Source organism: Solanum tuberosum, unplaced genomic scaffold (genome assembly GCF_000226075.1).
Source record: "Solanum tuberosum cultivar DM 1-3 516 R44 unplaced genomic scaffold, SolTub_3.0 scf00268, whole genome shotgun sequence".
Classification (NCBI taxonomy): Eukaryota; Viridiplantae; Streptophyta; class Magnoliopsida; order Solanales; family Solanaceae; genus Solanum; species Solanum tuberosum.
The window spans coordinates 88500-99328 of record NW_006239190.1 but is presented as its reverse complement, the minus strand read 5'-3'; the positions used below and the strand labels follow the sequence as shown (position 1 = coordinate 99328).

The following is a 10829-nucleotide window of genomic DNA, read 5'->3' as shown; positions in this document are numbered from 1 at the left end:
AAATTATATATATAATGTCGGGTTGGTTTGGTTTATTTTAGTTGAAACCAAACCAATCCAAATATAGTCGGGTTTTTTTTTCCAATACCAAACCAAGTCAAACCAAACCACTAGTCGGGTTTTTTTCCGGTTTGACTCAGTTTGCGATTTGATTCGATTTTCGATTCGATTTTGTACACCCCTAGTCTTATATTTGAAAAAACAACCAACTGAAAATACTAAAATAAGCAACAAAAAGTGTATCTATACACACAGATAAGTAAATCTTTCAAAAATTCTTTATAAAATTAATTTGACCATCGAGATGAATCTTCTACTGCTATTAATTTTTTTTTTCTTCATTTTGATTAACTTGCACCAAATTAATTTTACCATTTTTCTTTAACAAATCTTTTACAACATTATTGAACTTCCTTCTTTGTCTTGATATATGTTTGGCTATTATGATACTAAATTCTGAAAAACATATGTTTGATTTTAATCTATGACCATATTATCACATCATCTTTTCTATATATGTTTTCTCTATGATCCACAAAAACATGAAAGAAAAGAGTTTAAAAAAAGAAGGAAAAGATATGGACTAATAAAAAAAAAGGAGAAAATAAAAATGAGCATCTGATAATTTCATAGATGATTGTTATTTATAGATTTAATCCATAAAAGAGGTAAAAGATAATTGAGAATACATGATATTTAAGTAAAAAAATATAAGAAAAAAGAGAAATACATGATATTTAAGTAATATTCAAAAATTCTTTTTCATGTTTATTTGCTTTCACTTTAAACGGGTTTTAAGAAGATATTTATGTCATTTTTGATCGTCTTACAACTATATTGTGCTAAGTTAATGCAAGTAAAATGAGCTTTTGTATAATCTATATTCTCTTTCTAATTTTTGTATATGATAGCTTGTTCATTGCCAAAATATGTTTGTTTTTAGCAATTTTGAAGATCAATAGCATTAAATTTATAAGCTTCTAATATATATTTTTACATCGCAATTAATTTTTTGCATTTTTCTCATGTTGAGTTTGTTTCAAATGAAAATGATATTGGGCAATATGAGTAACATATGTTTGTGAAGTGAATTATTTGTACAAATTTTTGTTTGAAATTGTTCTTTTGACCTATAATTAAATTTTGAACTGCTAATTAGGATATTTTTTCTTATTTTTTGTGCTTGTTTAAATAATGTTTGAAGTAGATTTCTTTTTCCCAATGAAATCTCATGCGTATATAAATTGCATTCAACTTATTTGTATTTTTTGAATTTTTTAAAAACTATTGAATTTTTAAATGTTTTACACATGACTATGAATTGTTTTTGTAGTTAATTTCATGTATATATACTTGAGATGAATCTTTTTGTTATTTTCATCAAGTGTTTAATCTGCTCTGAATTGAGTATTTTAAAATAGATGGTATGGAAAATAGTTATAATATTTTTAGTATCCAATATTCAAATTGAGAATAAATAATTGAAAATGTGAAGTTGAATACCAATATGGAACTCGTTCATTGTTTTATGTTATTTTGTGTGTTTTATTACCTTTAAAGTGTTTGACGATGTGTGTGTTTCATTTTGAAAGACTGTCACATAATAAATAAATTGTGAATTAGTTCAAATAATCTTGATGTGCCAATCAAAATACGGTGTAAGACTTACCTTCATTACTTTAATAATAGATAAACTTTAAGTTAAATAATCTTCTCGAGTATCTGAAAGTAAAGTCAAAAATTGTTTATAAGATAAAAATTATTCATATTATGAAGAGGATACTGCAAAGCTTGTTACAAAGTTTATCGTTGAATTGATAATTTTATATAATTGAGGTGATACATGATTGAGTGATAATTATTCAAGCATTATTGAAAATGGATATTATGAAAAGACACATATGCTCAATGAAAAACGTGTTAATAGAAACAATACATCTTCAGAGCATTAATGAGAAAATTATATATGCTACAAATATTCCAGTGAAAGTCTTTGAATGACAAAACGTGATAGACGAATCAGTTATAAAGTAAAATAACTTGAAGAAGAAAAGGAGCAAATGATCGGGACATCGGTAATAAGGCAAATACTTTGTTAGTGTTTGGTCCTAAGTTTTCAAATATTTTTGGCAAATAATATTTGGGCCAAGTTTTTGCTGAAATTACACAATGTGTTTGGCTCCAAGTTTTTCTAAGAATATTTGACTTTAAAAAATATGATTTATATCTATAAGTTCTTAAAACTATTAAAATACCCATAAATTTGTATTATCATTTTATAATGAATATGTTCTATTAAAAAATAACCTTATAATATAATTGATAACAATTAACAATAACAACATTGACAAGACAATACATTAATCGCATACTCAAACTTGTCACTGATTCTGTTATAATTATAATTCATTAAACACAAATTGTTCCTTTTGTCTCAATTTTGTCACTCAAATTAGAACTCAAACTTTTTCAGAGTAGGTAGTAGCAAATATTAGTTGGAATTAATAAATAATGAGTATTTTTTTTTATATAAAATATAAAGCTTGGGGTAACTTTTGAATTTTTTAAAATTCCCAAATATTATAACTTGGCCCAAATACCAGTTTTTTTCTAGTAATTGGGAACTTGGCAAATATATTTGCCAAGTTATATGACCAAACACCACTTCCCAAGTTTTCCCCAAGTTTTTCCCAAGTATTCTTAGGGGCAAATAGGTCCTTTAAAAGAGAACCACGACATTACACATAATTCAAGTACCTAAAAATGATGAAAAATGAAGAAATCTCAATAAGTTATGTTGTATTAAAATCGATATCAAATGACCGTCGATGACATCTTTGATATAATGTAACCCTCAATATTATAAATGATAACAAAGATAAATGCGGCCAGATAAATGATTGATCAGATAAAATAGATGATTTACGTATATGTAATGACCCGGAAGGTCATTTTTGGAAATTTTCATAAATTTATCATTTTACCCCCCCCCCCAATCCTCGTTATCGATCCCTAGTCATTTCTGATTGAGTTTTGAAAGTTGATTTCGAACTTTGAGTGGAAGTTGTGAATTTTGAAAGTTTTTTATTTCAAAAGGCTGAAGTTATTAAAAAGTGATTTTCGGAGTCTTTTGGAGTTTCGAGTGTCGGAATGAGATTCTATTGATTCTATTCGTCCAAAAATATAAAATTAGATCTAAGAGTGTTGTCAATTTCTGATTCTGAGTCCTTTTGAGGTTCAGATGCTCGAATCAGAATTTCAAGAGTTCCATTAGATTCGTGGGATGATTTTAGACCTTGATGATGTTTTGATTGAATATTTAGAAGTTCCGAGCTTGATTTGGCTTTTTTAGGCGTTATGTTTGTTTCATGTGACTTTCACGAGTTTCGGGTCAAAGAGATCTTAGATTCGTGTTTTACCGATTTCATTGAGTTTGAAACGTCAAGTATAGTCACATATATGATTTATATGTATGGTGTTTCAAACGAATCCCGAGGATCCATTTGATGTTTTGAGACTTGGTTGATATTTTCTGATGTCTATGTGCTTCGCTTTAGCGATGGATGGCTTGCTTTACCGAGCATCGCTTCAGCGAAGCATTTTTCATGTTCACGAGAGGTCAGTTCCCTTGACCTTCGCAATCGTGATGGAGTATGTTGCGATCGCGACCTTTGCTTTAGCGAAAATCTGTTCGCTTTTGCGAAGGTCGAATTTTATTCGGGGTTCGCTTTTGCGACATCAAAGGGGTTTATGCTTGCCATTTTCGGGGTTCTACCCATTTTTCATTTTTCATTTTGAGCTTAGTAAAATCCTTTGAGGCGCTTTTGAAGAGTATTCTTGCGTTAAATTATTTGGGTAAGCCTTTGTAATTCTAAAACTTCATTTCCCATTAATTATTTATGGATTTTAACATCAAAACTTGAGATTTTGATTGACAAATGGTTATGTTTTTCAAGAACTTGAGTTCTAAAGTGAAATGGTGATTGTGAATTGATTTTAAATCCTTTTTCGAAATGGTTTTCACCAATGAATTTCAAATGCCTTAGATAATATTTTCAAGTAAAAGTTTTCGGATTCAAACTTTCTTTTCGAAATTGAATTTTTGAGTTGATTGACCAATTTTTTCAAAATGTATGAATTGAAAGTTGTTACTAGATTGTAAGGCTTTGGATATTATTCGGAAGGGGAAGACTCAAGTCTTGAATTGACTTTGATTGATTTTTTTTGGTTTCCCACCCGGTGTACGGTATCCACATTGGAGCTCGACTAAATTCGAATTCGTGCTGACATGGTAAAAAAACGCTCCCTAACAAAGTGACTCCATACCCAAGGGGACTCGAACCCGAGACCTCTTGGTTAAGGATGAAGGAGTAATTACTACTCCACCACAACCCTGATTGAATTAAGGCAAATACTTTCTAAAACTTGTAAAATTCATGTATTTTCCATTCATTATGTGTGTTAGGGAATAATGGGAATGAGGTGGTGGATTCATTTGTTCCACTTGATTAATCTTAATGAATAAAAGAGGAAATTAATGAAAAAGGCAGTGTTGATCATAATGCTTTGTGAATTGGCTTGTTGTGGACTTAAATTGTTGATTGATGAAAAACCTTGATGTCATTGTTGTTGCCTTGAATTGCTTGAATTATTGTCTATTTCTTATGGTGAGAAATGACTTATTTGCATTTGATTGTTGTGCTATGAGATGAGACATGTGTTGTATAAAGCCGAAAGAAAATGGTTTCGGCTAGTGATTTGATATAAAGCCGAAGAAAAAGTGTTCCAACTAGTGCTATGATATAAAGTCGAAGGGGAATGGTTCCGGCTAGTGATATGATATAAAGCCAAAGAGAAATGGTTCCGTCTAGTGATGTGATATAACGCAAAAGAAAAATGGTTCAAGCTAGTAATATGATATAAAATCGATGGGAAATGATTTCGGCTAGTGATATTGTGTTGATGGAAAATGATTCCGGCAAGTATTTGATTACTATGATTTGAGGAACTTGATACTGGAAAATGATGCATTTGATACTTGTGGTTGATCTACTTGATACTTGTGAGTGATCTACTTAATACTTGTGATTGACATACTTGATACTTGTGGGTTGTTGAACTGTGACTACTGGACTATGATTGTTAAACCTTGTGAGTTGTATATTGTAGAACTGTTAGGTTGGGCTGATTTCTATGCAAGTTGTAGTATGAGGAGATTCGATTGGGATGAAAGGATTACTCAATTTCTATCTAGTTTTGCTTTGTTTAGTAGGTTGCTCGCTGGGTATCGTGTTGTTTTATACTCACTCATTGCTTCTACACTTGTGTAGGTTCTGAGCCCGGACTCGTGTGATCTTCTTCTTCTTAACCTATTTCTGAGGCTATCAAAGGACTTTGAAAGGTAGTTGATTGTCATTTCGGCGGGCCCTCTTGTTCCTTATTTATGCTTTTTTCTTTTCTAGAATCAAAGCCATTGAGACTTGTATTGTCTTTTAAATTTTGTCTGTATTAGTGGTTTGTACATGTGACAATCAGATTTTGGGGTTATTGTTATAATGAATAAGTTGTCCGCTTTTACGTTATTCATGTTTTACTTTTTACATTTTTTTTTCGTTTCGTTGGTTGAGACTGACTTGTCTTGATTGAAATAGACAAGTCGGATTGTGACAATATATTTTATTCATTTGATAAAAAATGATAATTTTGGACTCAAGTCTCAACAACTAGGTATGATGCTAATGAAGTCGGAATAGGTTATTGTGAAAAAAATAAAATCACAAAATGTAAAATACAATTTATATCTTAGGAAACTTTTTTACTAAAAATCCAGACATTATTATATGAAGGATGTGTTCTCATGTGGTGAATGCAATGAGATTTGTTTTGGTCTAGTGATATATGAAAATTTGAATGTGTATGATAAAATTGTTGTCGAGTTTAAATAGACAATAAAATTTATATAAAAATCCTTGAATAATTTAAAAGGTTTTAAAACGATCTTATTAAGTATTTCAATGAATGTGAGATTGCTTGAAAAATAAAAATTTATTTTAATATCAATAAAAGGATCAAGAACCTAATGGTTATAAAATCTTACATATCAGTACTATTGGAAACAAATGTGCTTTGTTAATATGATCTAATCAGATATATATTTTGCAGCACACCAAAAAGGTGTTAAGCACATATTTAGATATTTTCAAGCAATAATTAATTTGAAATTATTTTATTCTAATGCATCCAAGTAAGAAATAAGCCAGGTTCCATAAATCCGTAGCCAGAAAAATAATTTTTTGTTTTTTTTGTTTTTTCTGGAAAGTATTTTCTTATATTCAATTTTGTATTGGACAAGAAAGGAATTCCTTTTGTGTAATAATCGATTATGCATGCAAAATATTTGCCTACCCACATAAAATCAGATCTCAAGTAGGTTATCTATTAACATATGGAGGTGTAATTATGTTATGATGTTCGATGAAACAATAAATAGTCGTCACTTCTTTAAATAATGCAAATCTAATAGTCATTTATGAAGTCAGCGGATTTTGCGTATGGTTTAGATCAATGACTCAACATATTTTGCAATTATGTGATCTTTCTATGCAAACAAAGATTTACAAAAGACTGTATGAAAAAAATATTGCTTTATAGCTCAATTAAAAAAAAGAATATCAAGAAGAACAAATAAATCATATTGCACCATTTTTTTGTATACATGATCTTCAACGAAATGGTGAGATAGGTGTTCAACAAATCCGTTCAAGTAATAATATTGAACCTTTTTTTAGCCAACACCAACATTTAAGAAATTAAAATATGAAATTGAAATGCATCGACTCTCAGTAATCAATTAAAACTTTCATCAAGGAGAAGTAAAATACGCATCATACTTTTTTCCTTTATTTATGGATTTGTCCCATTGAATTTTTGTAATAAAATATTTAATAAGGCAACACTCAAAGTTTTTTACAAGATATATGTACTACTTTTTTCCATTGAATTTAACATAGTAAAGTTATAATAGTGTTATGAATTCACTATATTCGTACCCACATTGGAACCCGATTAAATCCATATTAGCGTCGAGAAGTCCCACATTGGGGGTAAAACGCTCCCTAACAAAGGCGATTCGATACCCAAGGGGACTCGAACCCAAGACGTCTTAGTTAAGAATGAAGGAGTACTTACCACTCCACCACAACCCTTGTTGGTGAATTCACTATATTCAATACAATTGAAATGAATGTTTTTTAGATATACATATATGATATTAATACTTGTATAACAGATCTTATTAACACTCTCATAAAGGAGAAATAACATTCAGTGAATTTATACCGTATAAAAAGGTATTTCTCATTCCGTAATATACGCAGAAAAATAATAAATAAAATATTTTCTCTTATATCTTTTTTTGTTTATATATAGCTTTATATTATATTATTCAATATTATTATTAATAATATATTTTTGAACAAAAGAAGCCTATTTCTTTCCGAGGTGAAAAAGAAGAGACCAGGTAAACAGGCCAACCCGGCCCATAAAAAATGAGCGGATCTAACCTGTAACCTCTCCTTTGTTGTCCCTTACTCCATGACTCTGAACTTCTCGGTCTACAACGGAGAAAATTATAAACAAATAAACTAAAGCTCATTGAGATCTTCTTCGCTCTACTCCAAGGAAAGCCGTATTCTTCTTCTTCTTGTTATTCCTCAGATTTTCGACTGTTCATCTCGATCGCCACTTTGCTGGAAACAAAGCGAACTCCATTTCAGCATTTCTCGAAGCATAATTGAGCAAAAGAGGCGAGTTATTTCTCTAAACAGTTTAATCAATATATATATGTTTTGTACTTCTTGTAATTGTGTTTCTGTGTAATTTATTATCTAACAAATTGGGTCTATGAAAAAAAAGAAGTAATTCCCTTGCAGGTTTAACTGGATGTTTGTAGCGATCAGCTCTTATTTTGTTTGATTTTCCTTTTTACTGTTAAAGTTATGTAATTGAAGGGTTTGAATCTGAAACTTTTAGTTTTCTAAGTCTGTTGTGAGGAATAATACTCTTCAGCTTCACATCTGAGTCGTTAAGTAAGATATTATTATAATTTCGTTAGTTGATCTCTGCTATTGCAACTATATATGTTAAATAATTTCTCTTGCTCACATCTTTGTTCTAGATTGAAATTGGAGTAAAACAGTTGGTTCCTTAATTTTGCTTTACTATGGACATCTTGATGTTAGCTATTTTTGATGTACATGTTGCTGCTAGGTGGAGTTTTTTATGCTTATATTCTGTGTTTCTTCTTTTTGCCTGTTAATAATTGCTCTGATGTTGAGTGACGCGGTGATGATATCTCATCTACTACTTCCACTGAAGTGGCAGTGTCTAGTATTCTCCAGTTATTGGGAAACAGATCAGGTTCTTAAAAGAGGAAGGAATTTGCGGCTTTATCTTCTGAAATTGCTAGTTTTTGGATATCTGAAGATTTTATTATTTCACCAAACATAGCGTAAATTAAATCTCTGCGACCCTAAGATAAATAGGACAACAAATGTTGTAAATTCTCTACTTTTTGGTATATTTATTGCTTATATACCAGAGATTTTCCCATTATTAGTAAAATAATTTACCTTAATTAAAAAAGATAAATAGGACGACGGAATTTGCAATCCTAGGATATTCCAAGAGAAAGGATGATGCTGAAACTTGAAATTAGCCAATATTATAAACTCCCAACCAGCTTAAAAGGTGGGAAGGAACAATGGCATATTGCACTTTAAATTGAGTAGCTCGGAGTATGTGCCTTAAACCGACTCCTATATTGAGATGTATGGAAATCAGAAGGAGAAGGCGATGCTGCTAAAGATGGTCTTACGATTTACAAAGCTATGCTGTCACGTATCTGTCCATCTAGACATTTCAACATTATGTATTTAGATAAGAAATAAATGGAGCCCTTTGATTCCCAATTGAGACTTTCAATAGCATTAAAATCATTTCTATTTCTTCCATCCAAAATGACCAGAACATGTAAAGGGGTTCCAATGCATTTCTTTTGTCCTTGCTCACCACATGCCATTTTCTACTATCACCAACATGTCATGTGGACATACTTCTTGGTGTTGAGAGCTTATTGCAAGGGGACTTTTCGTGTCTTTCACTTCACACATTGAGGGATGATTAAAAATGAAAATTGAGAGAATCCACCGGAAGAGTCTTTGACACTGAGTTGATAAGCCAAATTCAAAGTTTGCTTCTACCATGAAATTATTGAACTTGGAGAACTCAATTTTCCCTCAATAATTCCTCTCCATAGTCCACTACACTACTTACCCAAAAGAAGAAGAAGAAAAACTCTCCATACTCCACTAACTTAAGATGTAGAAAATGCTAAAGAATGGCAGTCATATGTTTTAGTCCCGTAGTACATTGCAGCTACTCCCCTCCACTTACTCTCTGTTTGTTGGAGGATATCCAAAATCATCAACAATCACTTGCCTACTTGAAGGATGACAGAATCTAATACCCAAATTACCCACGGTGAGGAGAGTATTGTCTTCACTCTACTATTAAGTAATATCTCTTTTCCCTTCAGTTATTCTAGAGGCATTATTACTTTTTCACACGTAGGTTTGCACAATGACTTACTTTTGCTAGAAAGGTATGATTTTCCCAAGGCAGCCATCATTCTGCCAAAATTTGAACTCATAGGAACCAAAACCTTAGTGCTGCATCTAGAGCCTAGATGGAGATGCAGATACTCACAACCCCTAAAGACTAGCAAGATTTTGGATATTTGAAACATCATTAATCAGAATGAACTTATGTTATGTGTATGACGCGTAATCTCAACGCAACTCTGATGCAACATTAAGTGCCATTCAGCATTTGTACTCATCTAAGGTACAGGAAGTATGCACTGTTAGCGAAAAAGTAAATAGATGATGGTTATCAGATTTCCGCAATCCTCAATCTTGGGACAGTACATTGTTCATCTTTGGCTTGTAATTTAGAGAGTAATCTGTCGACAATGGCTTCTTCAACATCTTGCTCAAGACTTATAATAAATAGAATAAGCTAAAGAAGCATAGGCTAAAAAAGATAAACTCTTACATCTCAGAGGAGTATTACTAGCTTTTGAGGTTGTATCAGGCTTGTAATTGAACCAAGAATAATGTGTTTAGTATTAGTGTTGAGCATTGTATTGATGATCTGACAGATGTCATGGGCTGTAAGGTGGAGCAACTACCAACCATCTATTTAGGCCTACCACCTGGAGGCAAACAGAATTCAAAGATGTGATAGGGGTCCTGGATAGGTGTAGCAGTAAACTGGTGCCATGGGAGACAACATTTATCTTTTGGGGGTTGACATGCACTGATCAACAGTGTCATGGATGGTATACCGATTTATTTGATGTCTCTCTTAAAATGCCAACAGCAGTGGAGAAGAAGTTGATTACTAAGAGGTAGAAATTTCTGTGGGAAGGCATTGTTGATAACATTGTTGATAACAAAAGTTCCATTTGGTCAAATGAAAGAAAACAAAAAAAAAGAGAGGGGATTCTTTCTACCTGCTTACTCCTAGGATGAGAAGTAGGTCCCTTGTTCCAAGAGGGGGTGAGAGTGAGGAATCTAAAGTTGCATAACAAGAGCCTTTTATTTAAACGGCTTTGGAGATATAATGATGACAGCAAAAATCATGGAAACAGTTGATAGATGCCAAGTGTGGTTGGAAAGACATGTGGGCTCCATGCTCAGTTAAATCTTCTTTTAAGTGGGGAGTGTGGAGCACAATCAGTAATTTAATGAATCAATATAATCAGTTTG

At 31.7% G+C, this 10829-nt stretch overlaps 1 protein-coding gene across 2 annotated transcripts in view; it reads left to right on the top strand.

Annotated features, from left to right (window-relative positions):
• The first annotated feature begins 7537 nt into the window (after positions 1-7537).
• Positions 7538-10829, top strand: part of LOC102589150 (exocyst complex component SEC10-like) — a 29358-nt gene continuing 26066 nt past the window's right edge. For both annotated transcript variants that reach the window (XM_006358098.2, XM_006358099.2), the window contains exon 1: positions 7538-7805. The gene's annotated coding sequence lies outside the window, so the exon portion shown is untranslated. The remainder of the gene's footprint in view (positions 7806-10829) is intronic.